The sequence below is a fragment of the Mustela nivalis genome, assembly GCF_964662115.1.
Source record: "Mustela nivalis genome assembly, chromosome: 2".
NCBI lineage: Eukaryota > Metazoa > Chordata > Mammalia > Carnivora > Mustelidae > Mustela > Mustela nivalis.
Window position 1 is genome coordinate 74,737,417 of NC_139021.1, and position 22,767 is coordinate 74,760,183.

A 22,767-nucleotide genomic window follows, 5' to 3' on the forward strand; every position below is an offset into this window, starting at 1 on the left:
CACTGGAATGACAAATGCCATCACATGGTCCCAGGCTACCCAGGCTCCTTTACTGTAGCTCTGTAGTGGCTTAGTCTTCCTAGATATAACTCTGAATCATGGTCTTATTTTTCCATATTTCCTCTACTCAACGAGCCTCAGTAGCTTCATAGTCCTGAAGAAGACCTCTTTCTAATTATATTAACACAAGGAGGAAAACTGATTAAATTTATTCATATGAACATGCTAATGACCAAAAAAAGAAGAATGTCTTATCTACCCCCTAAGCACATATGATTTATTGGAGGTTACTCTCTTAGATAAATGGAATTATCTTTCAGTGGTAGAATGTTATACCTTAGTGAAGACTCAGACTAGCAAGGTAAAGAGTTAGAAAAATGAATTTTTTTTATTTTTAGTATTTTTGTTTTTTAAGGATTTATTTATTTATTTATTTGTCAGAGAGAGATGGAGAGAGAGCGAGCACAGGCGGACAGAATGGCAGGCAGAGGCAGAGGGAGAAGCAGGCTCCCCGCCGAGCAAGGACCCCCATGCGGGACTGGATCCCAGGACGCCGGGATCACGACCTGAGCCGAAGGCAGCCGCTCAACCAACTGAGCCACCCACGCATCCCTATTTTTAGTATTTTTTAGGATAGAATTTTCTTAAGGTTTTTAAGAATTTAAGATTTTTAAGGATCTTAGAATTATGAGAACATCCCAATGAAGTAAATTCTTGGGTAAGAATGGCGAAAAACAAAGCAGTTTAGTAGATTACCTGACTCCCTGAACACAGCTAGATCTTTGATCTACAGCAATGAAATCTGATTGTGTGTGTGTATGTGTGTGCTTGCTTGGTTTTGTTTTAGGTTTTGGTTTGTGTTTTTTGTGCTTTTTTTTTTTTTTTAATTAAGTAGGTTGTTTCATAGAAAGCCTAGGGAAAGAAGAAAACTATGAGGATTTTAATTTGTAAAGCACCAATAATGTTTTCTCTTTAAAGAACAATATATAGAGTTTTCATCTGACAAGTTACCATGATGAGCACAAGTTGGAAAAAAATTCTCTTTTGGCTCAAAGTTAGAGAACATACTAATAATAAATATTTAACACTTGTGGAATTCTAAGAGATGCCTAAAAGGCATTTACAATGAGTCTACTAATTTTCAGAAGTAATTACTCCACCTTGTTTACACGCAAAGTTTGTACTGCACATGAAAGAAGGATCTTTTCTCTTTATTATTTAATTGCTTAAGACTGGTATTGCTGGAAAGAACACAAAGGTCTTAGCATCACTCAGTCCTACCCAGGAAAGACCATTCCAGACTGAAGAAAACTTATTTAAGCCTGATAGGAGAAAAATAGAGAACAGAGGAGGGTCTTCCTTCCTCTGAGAAGGAATGGTGAGAGGGATTAGTGAATTTTTTTCAGATGCTATTTTACTGGTTCATCACAAATACAACTAGGAGGACCAATTTTTCTCAAGAAACAAAGGAAATTCCTCCTTTTATGTTTTAGTTTTTATATGTTAAACATTTCTCATTATTTATTTACAAAATAATACATCATAGTCTTCACTATAGGGAATCTGAAGAAACAAAGACTTGCCTTCAGAGGGCTAAAAATCAAGAAACAACTATTTGGTGATTTAATTTAAGCTTTGGAATTTGAATATTTATTTGAATATGGGTGTTTACTATAAAATCTATGATTATTCGTGTCTTCCAGCTCTATCTTCTCATATTATCTGCAAAAGACTTAGTATCTACGTGGAGATGCTGAGTGAGAACTGGTAAGAAGGTTCTCAACTCAATATCTGAGGTTCCACCTTGAGAAAGCAGAAAAAAAGCAAATTACCCCCAAAATAATCAAAATAAAGGAAAAATAAAGACAAAAGAAGAAATAAATAAAACTGATAATGGACAGTAAATAGGAAAAAAAAAAGTAACCAAAAACTGGTTTTTGAAAAGATCAATGAAATTGATAAAGATATAGCCAAACCTGCCAAGATAAAAAGAGAAAACACAACTTATCAATTTGAGGAGTGAATGTGGAGATTATCTCTATAAACCCATGAACATGATAAAGACAATAAGAAAATATTACACAAAATTTCAACATAGATGAAATGCACAAATTTCCTAAAAGACAAAATTACTAAAGTTCATTTAAAAAAATAAATAACCTGAATACTCCTATACCTTCCAAAAAAAAAAAAAAATTCAGACCCAGATAACTTCACTGGTAAATTCTATGAAACATTTAAAGAAAAAAGTCAATATTCTAAAACTTTACCAAACAATAAGAGTGGCAGGAACACTTCCCAACTCATTTTATGAAGCCAGCATTACTCTGACATTAAACCCAGACAAAGATATTATGAAAACAACAATTATAAAACTACAGACCAATATCCCTTGTGAGTACTGATGCAAAAATTCTCAACACAATGTTGTTGAATTGAATCTATAAAAATAGGATAACACATAATAATCAGGTGGAATTTATCTCAGGAATGCAAGGCTGGTTCACCATTCAAAAAATCAACCCGTGTAATCCACCATGCCACAGCCTATTTATTTCAACAGATACATAAAAAGCATACCTTCACCATAAAAAAAAAATTAATTCATAATGGGTCAGAAGATTTAAATATAAAATTTAGATCTAATCCAAACTATATCTAAACTAAACTAAATCTAAAATTATAAACATTTTAGAAAAGACATAGAAGAAAACCATTGATTTTGGCAAATATTTCTTAGATAAATCACTAAAATCATAATCCAAAAAAGAATAATTGACACATTTGATTTCATTGAAACTAACAACTTCAGATCTTTGAAAGAATAGAAAGATAAGTCACAGAAAAGAAGAATGTATTTACACATTATCTGATTAAAGATTGGCATCAGAATGTATAAAAAGCCTCGATCAACCAAAACAAGAAAACAATCTAATTAAAAAATGACAAAAGATTTAAACAGATATATTACCAAAGAGATACAAGTGGCAGAAATACCACATGAAAATATGGTTAACATTATTAGTTATTAAGAAAATGCATGTTAAAATCACAGTGAGATCCCACTATGTACCCATCAGAATGATTAAAACTTTAAATATAAATAACAATAGCTGACCATACCAAGTACCTGTAAGAATATACAGCACTAAAACTCAGTTCTATTTGGAATGCAAAATGGTATGGTCACTTTGGAATACAGTGTGACACTTTCTCATAAATTTAAACATATATCTACCATATGATCAAGAAATTCCATTCATAAGTGTTTTCCCAAGAGAAATGAAAACTAAAGCTCATATGCAAAATCCTTTCGGCAAATATAGCAGCTTTATTCATAAACAGTAAATCTGAGAACAACCCAAATGCCCTTTGGTGGTGAATAAACAAATTGTGGTACAACTACACAATTATTTATCACAGAGCAATAAAAAGGAGAATACTATTAATATGAGCAACAACAGGAATCAATTTCAAATGCATTATGCTAAATCCAAAAGCCACAGAATGTTAGACTCCATTCATATGATGTTCTGAAAATGGCAAAACTATAAGGATAGATACCTGGAGGTGGGAAGGGGGTTGAGCTCAAAGGCCCATAAGGGAAGTTTTGGCTTGATGGAACACCTTGATTGTGATGGTAATTGAACAACTTGGGCACACATCAAAGCTCATAGAACTGTATACTTGAACAAGTGAATTTATTGTATGTAAATTATAGCTTAATAAAGCTGACTGAAAAAAAAAACAGTTAACTGTATAGTTCATTACAAATAAGTGTATACCTACAGGTCAAATTTTTTTTGTACTTAAAAATTTTTTTTTAATTTACCAAATAAAAAAGTGTACACACCTCTTGACTATAATTACCTGTTCTTGGAATCTTTGATACATATGTTAACTGACAACACACGGAGACATAAGTATAAGCATGTCTATTACATCATTGGATTAGGGAAAACCACCAAATTAATTATTAAAAATAAAGGACTAACTGACCATTAGGGGATGCATACTATATATAATGTGTTTGTATAATACACACATATTATATATATACACACTATGGAATATTGTGCTTTTAAATTGCAGAGTAATAGATACAGTATGATACCTTTGGGGAGTTAAAAAAGAAAGAACAAAAGAGGGAAAAAAGGGAGAGAGAGAAATTATTAGCACAGAAAAAAGGCATGAAATATACACCTAACTACATTTGTCACCACAAGAGGGTTGATTTGAAAGGAGATGAGAATATTACACATTTCTGTATTATTTGACTTTATAATAATCATAAATTGCTTTTGGAAATGAGTAAATCTAACTTAGCTGTAATAATTAAATGAGGCATCTTTTAAAATATCATATCAAATAGAGTTCATATTAATAAAGTCAATACCTTGATATTCGGTACAGTGAGCTTTAATGTATTAGACAATCACACCATCATGGTCAAGAGCATGGACTTTTGCACCAGAACCTTCAGTTCAAATGCTGTTCTACTACTTTGAGCTATGTAACTTCAGGCAAATTGCTTAACCTCTCTGTGCCCCAATTTCCTCTTCTACAAAATGGGAATAATAATAACAATGTCTAACTCGGGATTTTTGTAAGGATTAAATGTGTTAGTACACATATAACTAAGTGCAACTTTTGGTATATAGTAAACACTCAACAAATGTTTGCTATTTTTAGTAGTAATGTCTGAGATTTCAACTCATAGAATCTGAAGTAAACAGAGTTCAGATATTCTTTATTCTGCTTTAATCAGATTATCAGAGTCTAAGCAAGACTCTTTTGCTTTATTATTCAAGGGAAAGAAAAAAATTAAAAATCCATAAATAGAATCTACACCACATCATTTAAAAAACAGAACTTTAACAAAACTATAGCAATGAAATTGTCTTTTCACAAAAAGGTAAAAGTATTCTTTACTCATAATCCTGTATATTAAGCCTGACACTTTTTCCCTTTTCTTCACCTCCTTATCCAAAATTGTAGCCAGGTGCAGAAAAGGATTTGAGTTAGTAGAAGGGAATTCATTGCCATCTAAACTCCATATGGTCGCAAGAGATACCAGAAAATGAAAGAAGGTTCAGTCAAAAAGACACTCGCAGTAAAACTGAATTTTTAAAGCTACATCTGTCATATTATTTGTGCCACATGAATCATTTGGTTGCAATGAGGACAAAAGGAACTCAGTGCTAGGAGTGCAGGATGTGTGTGTGTGAGAGAGAGAGAGAGAGCGTTTCTCACAGAACATATGTTATCCCACTTGGATTCTGCCAAAGGTGAAGTTGGACCATGTAATAAAATATAGTGTTACACAATCAAAATGTTGGGGTTTAGTCCTCATCTGAAGAAAAGTATTTGATGTGGACTTGGATTAGGAGGATTTGTTGACATTTTCCCACGACTACAGAAAAAAGATGTTTTTCATCTTTTCCAAATGAGTTCCTCTTCTTTATCCCCCTCCTCCCCTTATTCATGGCATTCAACAACAAGAAGAGAAACTTTGCAGACAATAAATGCAGCCGAACCATGAAAAAAATAAAATAAAATGGAATGGTTCTGTGACTTGCATGGTGTGGCTACAGCAAGGCAGATCCTGGAGAGTTGGAATCATATCATCCCGAGCATCTGCACCACTCCTCCTTGGAGAGCGCATACTAATCATCTCTCTTCATGGTCAGTAACCACATAAGGACAACACCAGACGATGCCAGTGGTTTTGGTCCTGTAGCATTTATATGCTTCCCTGCAAAGATAGTCATGCCAGATAATATTCGTCAACCTTGTCCTTGGTCTTCTCTTCTGATTGAGGCAGATGTTTATTTTCCATCTGTACTATATGTCAGTGCAACTGCAGCCTTCATCTGGCAAAGGGTGCCTGTAATATTATGAGGCCATCACATAAGCTGCTGGAAAGATTACTCTGGTGAATAAAATCAGTTTATGGCTAAAAACATTTATTCTTCATTTTGATAAGCGCTTAACAAATGGAAATTTGCTTTCTTACACTTTTGCCAAGCATAGGACCATGTTTATTTCTCGCTATATGGGTCACGAAGGATTCCCAGCTGTTAGCTAGAGTCAGTTGTGCATTGCTGCACTCAACAACATCTGTTTCACAAAAACAGTATCCAGCTTTTAGCACTCAAATGGAGGTTATACCATATGCCGGCAGACCACTTAGTTTTTACCTTGGGAACTAACTTTACTCTAGTCAAGGTAACAGAGGAAAAACTGAATATTTAAATGTTACCCGGCTTCAGTCACATCTTCATGTGTGCTTGTCATTTCCAACTATATATAGTAAAGTTAGTTCCAAGCATATACCACAAGCTGTTCCTCTGTTTAATTATTAATTGGAAGAAAGTTTGTTTGCAAAACAGTTGAAACGTATTTTGTGATAGACGCTGATGTTGAAAGTAGTGCCATAAGATGATTTCACAAAGAGAGCATCCTGTTAAAATGTCGATTAACATTAGCTATGGACAAAAGCAAATCAATCTTATAGCCCCTTAGTAACACGGGACATTGTAGAAAACTACAGTCTACCAAATATTTTCCTACATTGCAAAATAGTCTTCACCCCTAGACTTTTGTCTTGGTTCCCTTATCTTAGCCTATTATACTTTTTAAAAGAAAATGGAATTGTGCTTTCAGTTTATTATGTGAGAACATAAAGCTTAAAGAAATATATATTCACATACATATTGGCTTTCAAATCTATATCCCTGTTAGCATAATCCTTAAATCCCCACAAAAGATACCTCATTTGTTTCCTAGACACCTGAAAATAGTTTATTGACACTGATGATCTAATGCATTGTCTTACAAGTTTTTTAAAGGTAAAGAATGCTTTAAAAATAATACTAAAGAACATTGAAATTCTTTGTCTCAGTTTTCCAATTTCTTCAGTTTCAAAAATGAAGGCATTTACTCCTGTTTGTCTCTAAAACTCTTTCCAAGGGATGTTATTCTACAATAGTACATAATGATTACTCAAAGAAGGTTATGCTTTTATCTCCATAGGCAGATGTATTAGGTTTTTTTTTTAAGATTTTATTTATTTATTTGAGAGAGAAACAGTGAGAGAGAGCATGAGCGAGGAGAAGGTCAGAGAGGGAAGCAGACTCCCCATGGAGCTGGGAGCCTGATGCGGAACTCGATCCCGGGACCCCAGGATCATGACCTGAGCCAAAGGCAGTCATCCAACCAATTGAGCCACCCAGGCATCCCAGAAATAATAGTTTTTAAAGATTTCCTTGATGCTACTGATGAAGTTCTAGAACATAGGTGAGGTTCAGTGGGGTGAGGTCTGGAGCCAATGACCAAGAAAGAATTCTTGAGACATCTTTGGTGCAAAATGGTGGTTTAGTAAAGCACGGGGACAGGACCTATGGGCAGGAACAGCTGCTGCCTGGGGATATAAGGAGTGGTCTATTACACACTTATAATTTGGGGAGGAGATTAGGGATGGCATAAGTCTCTAAGGAATTTTGGAAATAAGGTTTCTAGGACCTTGAGGGGCTAGCTATTATCTGGGGAAAAGGTTATTCATTACCAGTAATAAAGCCTTCTCATGAGACCCTTTAGATGTATATCAGTGGGCCATATGCTTGGGAATGATTGTCGACACTATCTTAGAGGTTTAGAGATATAGTTTCCAAAGGAATTGTTAAAGTGGACTTACAGGATCCTGGTTGGGGATAGGGGTCAGTCAGGCTAGGATTGTCCTTTGCCCTTAGCAAAGCCTCAAGGTGAGGGTAGTTGAGTCCCTAGAGGAGAGTCACTCTGCCTGTTTTAAGGGCTTGCCAGTAGGTAAGGAAATTTAATAATTTTTCTTCTATTTCCCACATCACTATGATAATGCTAAGAAAAGAGATTTTCCTGAATTGAAACTTTAATTATGTCAGAGAATCAAGAGGACCGTATCTTGACCTCAACTGGGGAAGACCTTACATTTCCTGATTTCATTTTCAGAGAAAGTAAGATGTCTATCTGGGAACTGCTTGATTGCCCATAGAGCTTCCAGAATAACCGAATAACCAAGTTAGAAACTATTCAGTAATGACCACACTGATTATTAGGTAATTCATATTTTCCATCTGTGAACTTGCTCATGCAATTATAAAACCATCCCTGGATTAATCACACAACTAAAAAGGAGAAAAAAGATGAGTTAGCATGTGCAGGTTATTCCAATAGATAACTTTGATTCCAATAGAGATAACTTTGTTATCTCCTACTTTGGAGAATTGCCTATTTCAAAAGCTAAGTCAAGGCCAATCCCACAAAAAAACGTTACTTTACCCAAGTTCATTTTTAGTCCCCTCTGCAGCAAAACCTTTGTTTCACTTTCTTAAACCCCCCTGAAGTTATACCCAATGACTTCACTTATCAACAAAACTTTACTGAAATGTTTACTAGTAAAATTAAAGACCACCGCCCCCCACCAGAAATGGTATTACTGTTACAGATAAAGTTGGGAAAGGGGAATGGTGAGGATGAAAGTGGTAATGGTAAAAAATGATGAGTAAGCTTGTCTACAACTTGGCTCTGCCAACAAGTACCAAAATGACCACTGTAAACCTTTAGCTGCCCCCAACTCAACAACTTTGGTTATAATGAATAGAAATTCCAATACAGTAGTACCCAATGGAGCCAAGGCAGGAAGCGCAGATAAATCTTATAATGAATTCAATCCAGTTACTGGAAAAGAGAAATCAAAGCCATTCTCTCCATCTCTATGAGATCAGGGAAGTCTTTGTTTTTCTTTGCAGCAATATAAATAATATAACGAAAAGACATGATCATGCACTTCAGGAAATGGGGTAAACGACCCTTATACAACCTTTTCTTAGATGTGCTAATGAGCCCTGAAGTGTCTAAAGCTACTTTTAAGAGACAGCTTCCTGTTGTGGTTGAGAATGTGGACTCCACAGCACCACCAGCTGGAAAGGGCTCCACCACTCTCCATACAACTTAACCTCAGTGCCTTGCTTTCCTGCCTTATAAACTGGGTATGCCTCCCTCATGGGCTTGCTGTGAGGATTAAACAAGTTGCAAAGCTCTTAGAATAGTGCCCAGCATATATAAGAGCTACATGAGTATGTAAAAATGTTGCTTTAAAAATATAATAAAAATAAAAGCACTGTGGAAATGTAGTAAAATAACAAATCTCAGTAATATAAATTATACAACTATTTCTTGATCATATTTGGCACTAGGGATACAACCCTTCCTTGAGGAAGATATAATGCTAAGTGATGAATATCATGACTGATTGTAGGGTATGAATAAAATCAGTCTATGAAATGCAATTATGATAAAGGGAAAAAGAACTAAAGATCTAAAATTTGTGAATCATTACATATACTTCTTATCTCATTGTTAATATGACAGGAAGGAACACTTCCTTTGCATTTGTTCTGAGACATTCTTAGTACTCTGTGGGTACTTGATAAAAGTTAATAATAGTGAGTGTCACCTAATTTAAACTTTCCTTGCTGATAAAAAAAATTAATGAATCTTGTGTCATCTAACAGAACGTTCCTCACTAAACAGTACTTTATTTGGTAATTTTCCATTAATTAAAAATTGAAAAATTTTATGGAAGAAAGAGGACATTATCCCTCTCAAAGAGAATATGTTGTTAGATATCATTGTGGCAAAGATGCAGAAATCAAAGTGCAGTTTTCTGCCAACTAAAGAAATACATAGGGAATATTAATTAGGAAAAGGATATGATGTAGAGAGGCTATTGGGAGTGACGTTGAGGGAACAAAGCCTGTCCATGTGAGCGCAATTTAATAAGCATTACTCAGGTGCTTACACTGCAGTTGCCAAATTGGTAGGTAAATCTCTTTTTTATTTGCAGTACATTAAAATTACCTCTTAAGATGTCTGTCTTGCACACATGCCATAAATTCTTGGAGGGCTGAGACTATGCCATCTCATCATCCCCACATCCCTCTTCTCGATGTGCTCAAACTAGGAAGTGATCAATGAATGTGTTGAACTGAACCTGATGTATTGTTTTATTGGAGTCTGAACCCATCAGGGGCCTTGAAGAAGGATATGCTGGGACATCAACAGTGAGCCAGAAGGGAAGGAGGAAGTAGGACTATCTTATTAAAGCTGATCTCGGTGTAAAACTGAGCCTCAGCAACGGGTCTCATGAGCACGACAAAACCAAGTTTGATTGAGATCAACCAAACGTATTAGTCAAAAGATTAGCAACTGTGAGTGGAGTATGGGAACAGAAGTTCCAAAGTGCGGGGGGTGGGGGGCACTGCTCAATATCCTATCATGGTGACTGATGCTTGTTATATAGGGCAGGATGCCAATGAAGGATCAGGATTTTAACGGGCTCTGGGGAGAAAGTGGCACAAATTATACAGAATATCAGAGCTTTGGCCTGGCAAACTATTGTTTGAGTTCAAATCCCAGTCAAGGAAATAGAATGCTAACGAGAAAACATAGGAAGAGTCTAAGTCTGGACAAATACCATGAGATTTGGGGATGATCAAAGCAGGGGAATTCATGGGCAACTGAGACTCACCCCAGCTTGACAAGTACCAGGCTTACAGAGGAATAATAGTCTGATAGTAATATACCATCGACACTGATTCTGACCTGATCAAGAGCTAGGTGAAATAGGTTCTACTTACAAAACCATGAAAATCTGAGGAAGGTGATAGCTAATGCATGTAGATCACAATTCAGAGAAGTTAATGCATAAAATCATAGTGACATGTGTTCCTCTTCAAATTTAGGGCAATATGGAGGACAGTAGAACACAAGCCATGCTAGCAGAGAAAGCAACTGACAGCTTGTGGAGAAGATGGTTTATACTGTGGCTCAAGTGTTGGTGAAGAAGTGGCAATGTAGGGGTACCTGGGTGGCTCAGTGGGTTAAGCCTCTGCCTTTGGCTCAGGTCGTGATCCCGGGTCCTGGGATTGAGCCCCGCATTGGGCTCTCTGCTCAGCAGGGAGCCTGCTTCCCTCTCTCTCTCTCTGCCTGCCTCTCTGCCTACTTGGGATCTATCTCTCTGTCAAATAAATAAATAAAATCTAAAAAAAAAAAAAAAAAAGTGGCAGTGTAAGAGGGAGAAATGGGAGGGCCACACTGCTGGTCTTAGGAAAAGAGGGTCATGTGGCATTCATAGCCTTATTTATCAAGATCTGGATGGCAATTTCATGGTTAACATATATAAAACATAGTCCTTACTTCCCTGTGGGGTAATCTTACTCAACTTGAACAATGCATCATATAATTGACTTCCCCTATGAAAAAGCCTCTAATTCACAGCACTTTTTAGCCATGTTATAAAGACAGACACCCTCTTCAAATGAAATAAACTTTCATTAAAGATACAAGAAATAAACACATTGGAAAGGGTTAATAGACCTTATAGAAACAAAACCTTTCATGTTTCCAAGTCATTATTTTAGTTCTTGATTTAAACTAATCCTCCTGGGGCACCTGGGTGGCTCAGTGGGTTAAAGCCTCCGCCTTCAGCTCAGGTCATGATCCTAGGGTCCTGGGATCGAGCCCTGCATCAGGCTCTCTGCTCAGCCGGGAGCCTGCTTCCTCCTCTCTCTCTCTGCCTGTCTCTCTGCCTATTTGTGATCTCTCTCTGTCAAATAAATAAATAAAATCTTTAAAAAGAAATTAATTAATTAATTAATTAATCCTCCTGCATTTCTGCAATTGACTGAATTCAAGCAATTTTGTTGAGGGAATGTGGTATTCTCAGAATTTAATATGTATACCATCAAGGACATTCCCCAAAAGCCACTTAGTTATTTATTATACATTCATGTGTTGTATGAATTTATTTTTTCTAATTATCAGCTGCAATCAAAAGAAATGATGAGAAACAAAACACAATCTAAGATAACAAGACTCACTTTTTGAGGCACTTGAAAAGAACTCTGGGAAACATTACTCTTTACTGTTAATTAAAAATAATCTTACTTCCCGTAGTAAAAAGAACTCATAAATGTTTATCATTGAATAACTGATAAAAACTAAGGGTAACTTCTTCAGAAGTTCTAATACAATCACTTCTTTCCCTTTTATTATCAGTCATGATTGTGCAAAGCTCTGAGCAAATTTATATTTTGTCACTGACAAACTAGGATTGGGGTGCATAATTGACTTTCTTTGCATGTTCTAGTTTTAAAAATACAGAAAAGCCTCCAAAAGTTCTTTGTGTTTATGTGTGTAATTCTTCTTCCTCTCCTCTTTGTTCCCAAAGTATTCAGAAATAGAATGACCATATAATTTATTGTAAAACTCAGGAAACTTTTCAAAAATAAGAAAGGGTGTTGGTAAGAAGTGTTCTAGGGCAACTGATATGAATAGAATACAGTATTATCCTATTTACAGAATATTTTGAATTCATCTTTCACTTATAACTGTAGAAAAATGATTTATAAACTCCTTTGGCAAGACTTTCATATAAGACTTTTTCTTCTTAGTCCTCATTTGAAAATTATATATAAAGAGAAATGTCATTAGCAGCTATGTGCATTTTTATCCATGAACATAAAAGCTGCAAAAGATAATTATAACAAAATACATTCTTGAACCTTGAATAGTCACCTGTTCCCCCATTTATTTATTCAATCATGGGATAATTACTGATAACTTACTGGACTTGGGATGTATAAGTTAGTAAGACCCACACTTCACTGCCTTGTGAATTTATTATCTGGTGAGCAGACAGGAAATGCGGATATAAGGTTAAAGATGGTTCATGGTGTCATGGAAATACCTAGGAAGAGCACCAAGCCCAGACATAGACTGAGAGAGTGTTTGGGGTCAGCTTCCAGGAGAAACAAGAACTCGATGGTTTCATATTAAAGTGAAGGGAGGTCTACAGTGATGATGTGTGTAACATGGAGAAGGAAAAGATGGGTGAAGAAGTTTTCAAGCAGAGAGGAGAGCAAGCACACAGTCCCTGGGAGAGATCAAGGGAACTAAAAGGAGTTTTGGTGTGGCTGGGCAATTTGCTGGGGCAGACTATAAAAGGATAGCAAATCATCTAGTGCTCAAGGAGGAGACTAATTTGGAATTCCAGTCCTGAAGGAGGCAAGAAATAGCAGTGACCTGAATTAAAGAAGTGAGAATGAAGAGATTAGACCATTAGATTTGAGGGAACTTCCAAACACCACATTGTAGTCTTCATATTAGGCAGGATCAAAGAGAACACTGGTTCCCAATGTCTAGATATTTTTAACCAGGTATTTCTGCCTATGAGATCTAATGTGGTTGGTTTGGGCTGCATTGGCAAGTGTGTTGAAGCCCATAGCATTGACAGATGATATCTAAAACTCATGTACAGTTGAGAAGAAGCTGGTTCTCTTCCTCCAGACTTAAGTACCCCACAGAGGGCCTTCCATCATCCTTCATCCCCAGTTCGGGGTTGTGAAAAGGTTTCAGTTGTTTATTTTATATCTCTATCTTTTGTATTGCATTTTGAAAAAAAATTAAATTTTGTTTAAAACAAAAGTATTGTCCTGGGATATCTAAAAATCCCTTGAAAGGTTGAAGCTCAAGGGCAGGTAAGACCACCGTGAAGTTATTCAGGACGTAGTCTATGATTACAACTGTAGTATATATAGATGTAAATATATAAAATGTAACATTAATCAGTTCCAGGAATTAATACTTCACTAGAAGGCCAGTGTCACACACAGACTGAAACTACAGAAATCCTGTGCATTGCAAACTCTTCTCTCAGTGACAGACAACTGGTGACAGAGACACAGCTCCTTACATGATAGCTCCTCCTCTCTTACTCCCTTCCTCTTCCTTTTATTTTTTTCTTACATGGCATTGAGACCCTTCCTTTTCCTTTCACATACTGGCCCAGTCCTGACTTCAGTCTGTTCCTCTCTCATTGCATATAGTCAAATGGCAGCTGGAGAATTAAAAAAAAAAAAAATGTTAAAATCATTAGTTACCAAAGGGTCTTTTGGGTTTGGTGCTGGCAACACAGAAGGCAAAATAGTTCCTAAATTTAATCCTGCTTCTTTCACCAGAAATGCATGTATGGATCTGCCTATATATTTTAGTATATAGTTCTGTTAGGGTATAATCGAAAACCAAAATTTTTATTAACCATTCACTGAGTGGGGGACCCTGTGCTAGATGCCAGTGTTTGAAAGATATTACTGCTCCTTTCTTGCCTTTAGGGAAATCACAACCTGGTAGGGGAATTACAACAACGTGCCATGAGATCATGCACAGGCTCGGAAAGGTGTTAGATGATGTTCTGTAGAAGATTCAGAAAAAACCCTTCCTTATGAACTTGAAAATACTTCTGTCAAATTTTTTAGTCTCAATTCCTGTTTCATTGCTATAGATAGGGGTATGTGTGTGCATGCATTCCTGGTAAAAAATATGTTAGGGGTTTTCTGAAGAAAGTCAAGAAATGAAGGAATAATGTGATAAAATATTACTTGAACTCTAAAGGGTCCCTAATTTTCCATGATGTCCTGAGGCCCATCAGCTGTTGCCTCTGTCTTGGTCAGGGAGAAGGTTCTTAGGCCCCTCTAATCTGTCATGAAATCATTTTTACAGACCAATGGTCCTTGCTTTGTTTGAGATCACTGCCCCCATGACAATCTGATGAAACTGGAAATCCTCTCATATGCATCTTTTATTCCCATCTTCTGTCAGAGAGTCTGATCAAAAAAGAAAATTCAACAAATAGGAGAAAGTAACGATAATAATTAGCTCTGATTTTAAAAAATAAATAATATTAAATATAAATATTAACTAAATAAAAAATATACTATCATATCACCTGACATTTATCATCTAGCATTTATTAAATGTTTTCTAATTTCAAAACCTTTTTCTAAGCAAAGTGTAGTTATTTGAATCTTCACATCAATCTTTGAGGATGATTTTATAATCTCCCTTTTACAGATAAGGAAACAGGTCAGAGAGATTGGGTAACTTCTTGGCATAAATTCACCCCCAGACATTTTGATGCCAAAGCTGGTGTTCTTAACTATATTAAGAAAGAAATGGATCAAAACCCTTTCCAGAAGACCAAGATTTAAGTTCTATCTTTCCTTAGGTTCTTCTTAAGTACTTACCTAAACTTAGCTAGGAGATATTTCAAATTTTCTATAGTTCAGATTCTTAAGAAAACAACTTGTGCTTTTCTACAACTAAGGAGAAAAAAGAAGGAAGAATGCCATGAAATCTCAGCTTATCTTATTCTATAGATGATGAACACCAGTAACTTCCCTATAGGTTTTTTCTTATGTCCCTGCTTTTAAGAACAAAAAGTCTGTCCTGTGATTACCAAGGCAAAAACTCCAAACCCCTAAGATAAATAAATCTCACCATGAAGTTATTTTTAAAGATAGACCACTGATTCTTCTGAATGGACATTTTTGACTCCTTCTTTCTTCCCACTTGGTATTTTTATTATGATTTGTTGCTGCCCTACTTTCTCCATTTTTATAGTTCCCTATCACTTTCACTTAAGTTCTCCCTAACCTATAAGCTTTCTATAAAGAGGGTAGGAAAGATATTAAAAATAAGAGGATTTTCCAGGTGGGTTCTCCCAAGCTCTCGACTCTATCGTTACAGTGAAGATTTTAGAGGTACATCTGCGTGGTTCTTAAAAAAATGAAAAGGTATATAAAGGGGAAAGATAGGAAATGGTCCAAGATATGTCACCAGTTTTCATCACCATGGTCCAGATGTGCAGTGGCATTAGAGAATGATACAAAGACCCATGGTGAGATCGATTATGAGTGCACTTAGAGCAGAACATCCCAACTCTTTTTATAAAACCATCAAAAGCACCTGTCCTTCCAAAACTCAAGATACCCTTACATATAATTGTTCCAGGCTAAAAGTATTCATACCATATTTATAATGTTGTTTTATGGTTTTCTGGGATTCAATTAGTTAACAAGTTAAGGAGAGGACACAACTCATTGTTCTCTAAATAAACAAACTCTAGCTGAAATAAGACAAGGGGGCAAGGGAGAAAAGTCCATTTCATTTCATGTTGTAAAATTGCTCCAGGAGTTATATTTTTATTAGAATTCTCTAATTTTTATATTTGCTAATTAGATAAATGCTGTTCAATACTTACCCATCTGTAGTATAAACACCTATATAGAATTGTTAAATAAATGATCTCTGAGTGACTTCTGCTTACAGAATAACATTTCACATTATTTTTGGACTAAGAAAAATTAACCATGTAAACTCATCTCAAGAACCTGAGATCATGACCTGAGTGGAAATCAAGAGTCTGCCACTCCACTGACTGAACTACCCAGGCAACCATCAACTAAGAATGTTTTTTAATCATTTTTCACTTGTCTTGATCCACTTGCTATGAAATAGGATAAACAGGAGTGTGTGGGAGGAGGAAGATGCCTAAATATTTAAAATTTTAAATTTCCTTATAAATTAGAAAACTGGTATTTGAAATTATACCAAACTGGATTAACCCAAGATACAATTCCAAGGCAAATAATGTGTCTGGGAGAAGTCATCCTGGTTTCCGAGTTAGTGTCACTGTTTTACCTACAGAAAGAAAATAAATCAATATCCTTTAAAAAAAAATGGGACTGGGGGCACCTGGGTGGCTAAGTGGGTTAAAGCCTCTGCCTTCTGCTCAGGTCATGATCCCAGGGTTGTGGGATCAAGCCCCGCATCGGACTCTCTGCTTGGCAGGGAGCCTGCTTCCCTTCCTATCTCTGCTTGCCTCTCTGCCTACTTGTGGTCTCTGTCTGTCAAATAAATAAATAAAAATCTTAAGAAAAAAATAGGACCGTTTTCTTCCCATGGGAATGAACTGAACCATATAAAGGAAATTTGTGTTATATTTGTATCATTAAAAGAAATGTTTACCTAATTAAAGAAATCTTTCCCTAGAAAACCTACATATTTCTAAGAGTGGAAACAAAACTCACCACATATTCTTCCATCCAGAGGTGGATACTGAACATGATGTATGCACCAGGAGCCCTTCCATGCATGAGAGATAGAGCAACAGCAAACAGGTGAGCCCGTGTGGGGCTGAGATACACGTTAGGGAAGATGCCTGATAAACACGTCATCAGATAAGCAAGGCAATTTTAGTAGGTGAAAGTTCTACTTGGAAAATAGCACAAGGTACTAGGATAGAGTGTCTAGGGGAGGCTAAACTGAATTGAGAAATAGGGAAAGACCACTCTAAGAAATAGGATTTGAGCTGGGCCTACTAGGTAAGGATCCAGCTGTACAAAGATCTGGAGGAAGAACACTCTAGGCAGAACACAGAGCAGGTAACCAGATTGGGAAGTTGGAGTGGGCAGCAAGTTAGAGGAAAATCAGAGGGAAATGAGTGTGCAAAGGCAAGAAATAATGCAATGAGATCGGGGTGGGGGAGGGGGGAGGCAAGAAATGAAAGTAAAACTCCCCAGGCTAATAAAGATGTTATTGATAGGTAGCTCACATTGATAGGATGTATAGAGTTGGGCACCAGGCCTCCATCTAGAGCTCTGTAATTTGAATTCAGCCCACACATACACAGACATCCTGACAATAAGTCCAACCCAGTGTCTCTCAAATTTGTTAAGGTAATGATTATTCCCCCTTTTCTACATGCTCTTCCTCAATTGTCCAGCTTACCCCTCCAGCCCCTAATCTACCAATCTGTAATTCACTCCCAGACTCTTTGGCACAGCTAGCTTCAAGCAACAGGGTTTTCTAAGGCACTATTTTGTCCTGGGTTTCTGATTTCAAACACTACCTGCTTAAAAGAAACACCCCTTTCCTTAACACAGAGCCAGAGGGGACCAGCATAGCCAAAAGGGACCAGGGCCTGTCCACTCAGCTTCCTGCTGAGTGAAGGGAACTGGAAAAAAGGAAGACACCTCCACTTCCCACTGTAGCCTGGTGACTGCTGGATGGAATGAAGGAACTTTGGACAGAAAGAATGATGCCCATAGAATAGAATCCAGAGCCACAGGAGCCTAGGAAAGACAACAAATGCTAGTGGAGGTAAAGGCCAAGGCTGTGGCCTGGCATCATGACGCTGTTCTTCCTCTCCAGCACACATGGGATGCAGCTTTGCTTAGTGTATGAAGTCCTGTATTTTCTCTGGTAAGGCTTACTGTTGGAAGTTGTCTCCACCACTAGACTATGACCTACAGAATCTATGTTGTACTCATCTTTACATCTTCAGTGGGTAGCCCATAGTATTAGTTGCTCAAGTAATATTTATTAAGCAATTAGAGATATACAATCATTTATGTTCAGTGATGTTCATCACAGCATTGTAATGGAAAAATCAGAAATTGCTTAAGCATCCAAAGATGAGTTCAGTTTTGGTATAATCATGATACAGAGTATTATATGATTAAAATTATATTTTAGAAAATCATATACAGAAAGTGATTCATAATGAACACCTAAATTTAAGAGGATATAAAATGTGTGTACTAGGATAAAATTGCAAAGAGTGTGTATACATGTGAGAAGCGGGGGGGCGGGGGGGGGGTAGAGAGAGAGAGAGAGAAAACACATTGTATCTTCCATTTCTCCTCCAGATTTATTTTTTACCTTACTTCACAGGTAATGCTTATTGTCCTGGGATTTGGGCACTATGAGCAATTCATTCTTTCTCACTTTCAGAAGTGTTCTTATTTTCTCAATAAATTTTAAAGCCACCCTTTATCTCTGCTTCCATTCAGGAGGCCCTGCCTTATGGACAGAGATAGCCTGGCTTCTAGCCAGGTTAGTCCAGGAGGAGCACTGGTAACTGGTTGACAGTAGTGGGAGGCCCAGGAGGTGCAAGAGTTTATTCCCCAAGGTTCATCCCTGCAAAGCCTTTCTGAGTCTGTTGTATCTGTCCACCAAAAGACCAGCCAGCCATCTTCACACAGTTTCTCCACTTCCAGGTCTCAGGAACCTCTTGCTCCCATTATCACCTTAGGCTTCTAGGTACTAACAGGTTCCTGCTCTCTGTACTGTCATTTCTGTTTTCCCCACATCCAACCCATATCTTTGTAAATATCTCTACATGAAACTTTCCTCAGACTGTCCCAATGTGGGTTTGCTGTCTGTGTTCTGCTGACAGCCTAGCTGATTGCTAGCTCGACAAAGCAACAGAGAGAGGCATAAAGACAGAGAAAAAGGGAAAAGGGGTAACTAAAACGTTCTCTGTGGTTATTTTGGTGGAGTAAAAATATAGATGGTACTTGTAAAGTGGCCTCTGTTTCTGTTTTTGTCTTGAAAGTTTTCTAATTTTTCTCTATTTAGCAAGTATTTAATGTTTAGAGAAAAAGTACAAAACAAGGTGCAAATTTGTTGAAAAAACTAATAAATTATTGAAATACCCTTTTTTACCTCTAGAATCAGAGTTCATATTCAAACATGATTCATGTTCAAACTCAAATGTGATGCTTAAGTATATGCTCATTTAAAGAACATTGTTATTTTACTTGCCATTTATTGAACCATCACCATGACATTCTAAATACATTATTTAATTTAATCTTTACGACAACCAAAAGGTAGATGTTATTAATTCTGTTATAGAAAATGAAAACTCAGAGAAATTCTGTCACCTGGTAAGAATTCTGTCACCTTAGGTAAGAAGATGCAAAGCCAAGATTTAAACCCACACTCTCAGCCACTATACTACACTTTCTTCCATAAATAATATAGACATGAACATAGACAAGTTAATTAAAACATGGCACAAAATACCTTTGAGAGCAGAATGTTCTTTTGTTCTAAGAAAAAAAATTAATTGGCCTTTTGATTATGCAAAGGAAGAAAAATTCTGTTCTCCTGTCTTTAGAGAATGGGCCTTGGATAGCAGAGTTACGCTCAAGAGTACTCCTATTAGTAGTGACCACCGGAGCTTAAAGACATGGTGACATCTAGAATTAAAGAGAAAAGTTGCCAGCAGGCTACTCCTGGTAGAGAGGCCGGGCTTCTGAATTCTGAAAGTCACATCTACTAAGTCATGCTTGCATATTTTCTGCATTGTAATACCCACTTGTTATTCCCCAGTCTTCTGTATATCTAGTGAAGTAGTATGGTTGGTTCTCGTCTACTCTGAGATGAATTAACTGTAATCCATTGCCTCACTTAGGATAAAGTGGTGAAAGAGAGCAGAAGAAGGCCAGCAATGATATGGAGCAGAGGCCCAGAGTGACTACTGGCTGAGGGGGGCAGGTGATCTTCAGAACCCACCTTTGGAACATTTATACATTCCCTGGAGATTCCAGGGAATCATGGCACAGGGGGTGATAATCCTGGTGAAAAACTGGATTTCCTGTAGTTAAGCAAGATGGTGGCAGCCATCTTCACACAGTTTCTCCACTTAGAGAGACACATTGAGTATAAAACGGGAAATGTGACCTCAGTTTGTGATTAGTTTTTGTAAGTATATAATACAAAATATATGTTTTTAATCTTGGCCAATCTCATAAATTAAAAATTATTCATCAATTTAATCTCTTTGATAATTGAGGATGATAATGAGGCAGAACCTTTATTCAGATGTTTATGGGCAATATGCATTCATTTTAATGTGTTCCACTACTTTTATGGTTTTAGTTTTTAGATTTGAATATTAATATGTCTGAAACTTATTTCCAAATTTTACCCACTTAAGTTCCTTTTTTTTAAAAGATTTTATTTATTTATTTGACAGACAGAGATCACAAGTAGGCGGAGAGGCAGGCAGAGAGAGAGGGGGAAGCAGGCTCCCCAATGAGCAGAGAGCCCAATGCGGGGCTCGATCCCAGGACCCTGGGATCATGACCTGAGCCAAAGGCAGAGGCTTTAACCCACTGAGCCACCCAGGCGCCCCAAGTTCCATTTTTTATTCTAAACTTTCCAAAATGAATTGAGGTATTCCCTTGTGGAAATTTAAAGTATCATGCAGTTGACCCTTGAACAACATGGGTTTAAACTGTGAGAGTCCATTTATACATGGATTTTTTTTTTCAATAAATTACACTACTGTAAATGTATTTTCTCCTCCTTAGGATTTTCTTAATAATATTTTCTCTTGCCTAGCTTACTTCATTGTAAGACTACAGTATGCAATACATATAACATGCAAAATATGTTAGTTGACTTTACATTATCAGTAAGGCTTCTGATCAATACAAGGCTCTTAGTAGTTAAATTTTGGAGAAGTCAAAGCTATACATGGATTTTTCACAGCATGGGGATTAGTACCCCTAACTCCTACACTGTTCAAGACTGGACTGTACAAATATGTATCTGTTTTTCTTTTAACTTGCCTCAAATTTATGAGAAAATTTATCTTGCAAGATGCATTTTCAAAAGATTGCTGAGATCAAATAAGCCTGAAAATGATTGTGTATAATAACTTCTTAGAAACTCAAAATGTATATCAGTAAATTAAACATCATGGACATCCTGCTTAATACCTTTATACAGCTTACAGGCCTGGAGTTCTTGAGGCCTGGAGTTCTTGAGGCACACCTATAGATACTGCTCTAGTCTTTCTGTTGATTTGTCTCAGTACTGCAATAACAACAAGAAAAAAATAAATGGAATTATCATTGCTTCATAGTAAATGCTACTGTTTTAGGGCAAGGACCCCTAATTTTCACCTTATTTTCAAAATTGCTCTGGCAATTTCAATGGTTTTACTTCCCAAAAATATGAGAATAATTGTGTTACATTCTAAAATCTTCCCCATTAGTATCCTCATTATGTTCACATGAATGTATGATTAATTGGAGATAAAATTTGCATACTGAAAACAGTAAATCCTCTAATTTAGAAACTTTGTATTTCACTCAATTTATTTAACTCTGTATTTACCATCTACAGTAATAGATTTCAGTTTTCCTCACATAATTCCTACACACTTTTGTTAACTTATTCCTAAATATTTTACATTTTGATTTTTACTAGGAATCAAACTGTTACCCATTATTTTTAGGTGATCATTAATATATAGTAACTTCAAAATTTTTTATTACTTCATAATCTGCCTTATTATCCAATATCCATATTAGTTCTAACAGTTTTTATAGTTGATTCTGTTCTGTTTAACCAAAAGAAAAATAACAAAGATACTTGTCAGCTAATTACCAGTATCTATATGCATTATACATTTTTTATTGCCTTATTATATTGGGTAGAATTTCTGGAGAAAAATTTACCAATAGTGTTGATAGTCATATATTTGCCTTACTCTTAATTTATATCAAATGACTCTAATGATTATCTACAGCAGAGGACAGCAGACTAAGATAATGATGTGGGGCTAATCTGCCAAGGGGTATTGTCGTTTTCCTCAGACTACATCTAATTGAATTTGCTTTACAAAGCAACATGACTTTTGATAAGCAAGAGGAAACTCAGTATGACATGACTGGGAAAAAACTGGAGAAATCAAACTTGCTGATTCCTTCATATACTCCCAGATATTCTCACTGCAATTACCAAACACATATATATTTGAATTTGGGCATTAAATATAAACAAAAACACCAGAGTTGTTTCTAGTCTTATAAATAGCACTGCAAGAGCTAAAAGTGTATGTATGTGTTTTCATGTGGGCCACATGCATATGAGAGTATATTGGCAGGATATTAACTTATACCTGTCCTAATCCAGGTCTTTGTCTTTATTTATAATCACATGAGGTCAGTGTCAATACAGAGTATCACTTCCACTATCTTATCCCCAAAATCCTTGTTAAATTTGGTCTGCACACAAAAGTTAGACTGT

At 36.3% G+C, this 22,767-nt stretch overlaps 1 long non-coding RNA gene across 1 annotated transcript in view; it reads right to left on the reverse strand.

The window, feature by feature from the left end:
• LOC309858864 overlaps positions 1–22,767 on the reverse strand; it is a 169,944-nt gene that overhangs the window by 86,541 nt on the left and 60,636 nt on the right. Inside the window, exon 5 of the long non-coding RNA XR_014308393.1 lies at positions 21,453–21,549. This is a non-coding gene — a long non-coding RNA (uncharacterized lncRNA). The remainder of the gene's footprint in view (positions 1–21,452; positions 21,550–22,767) is intronic.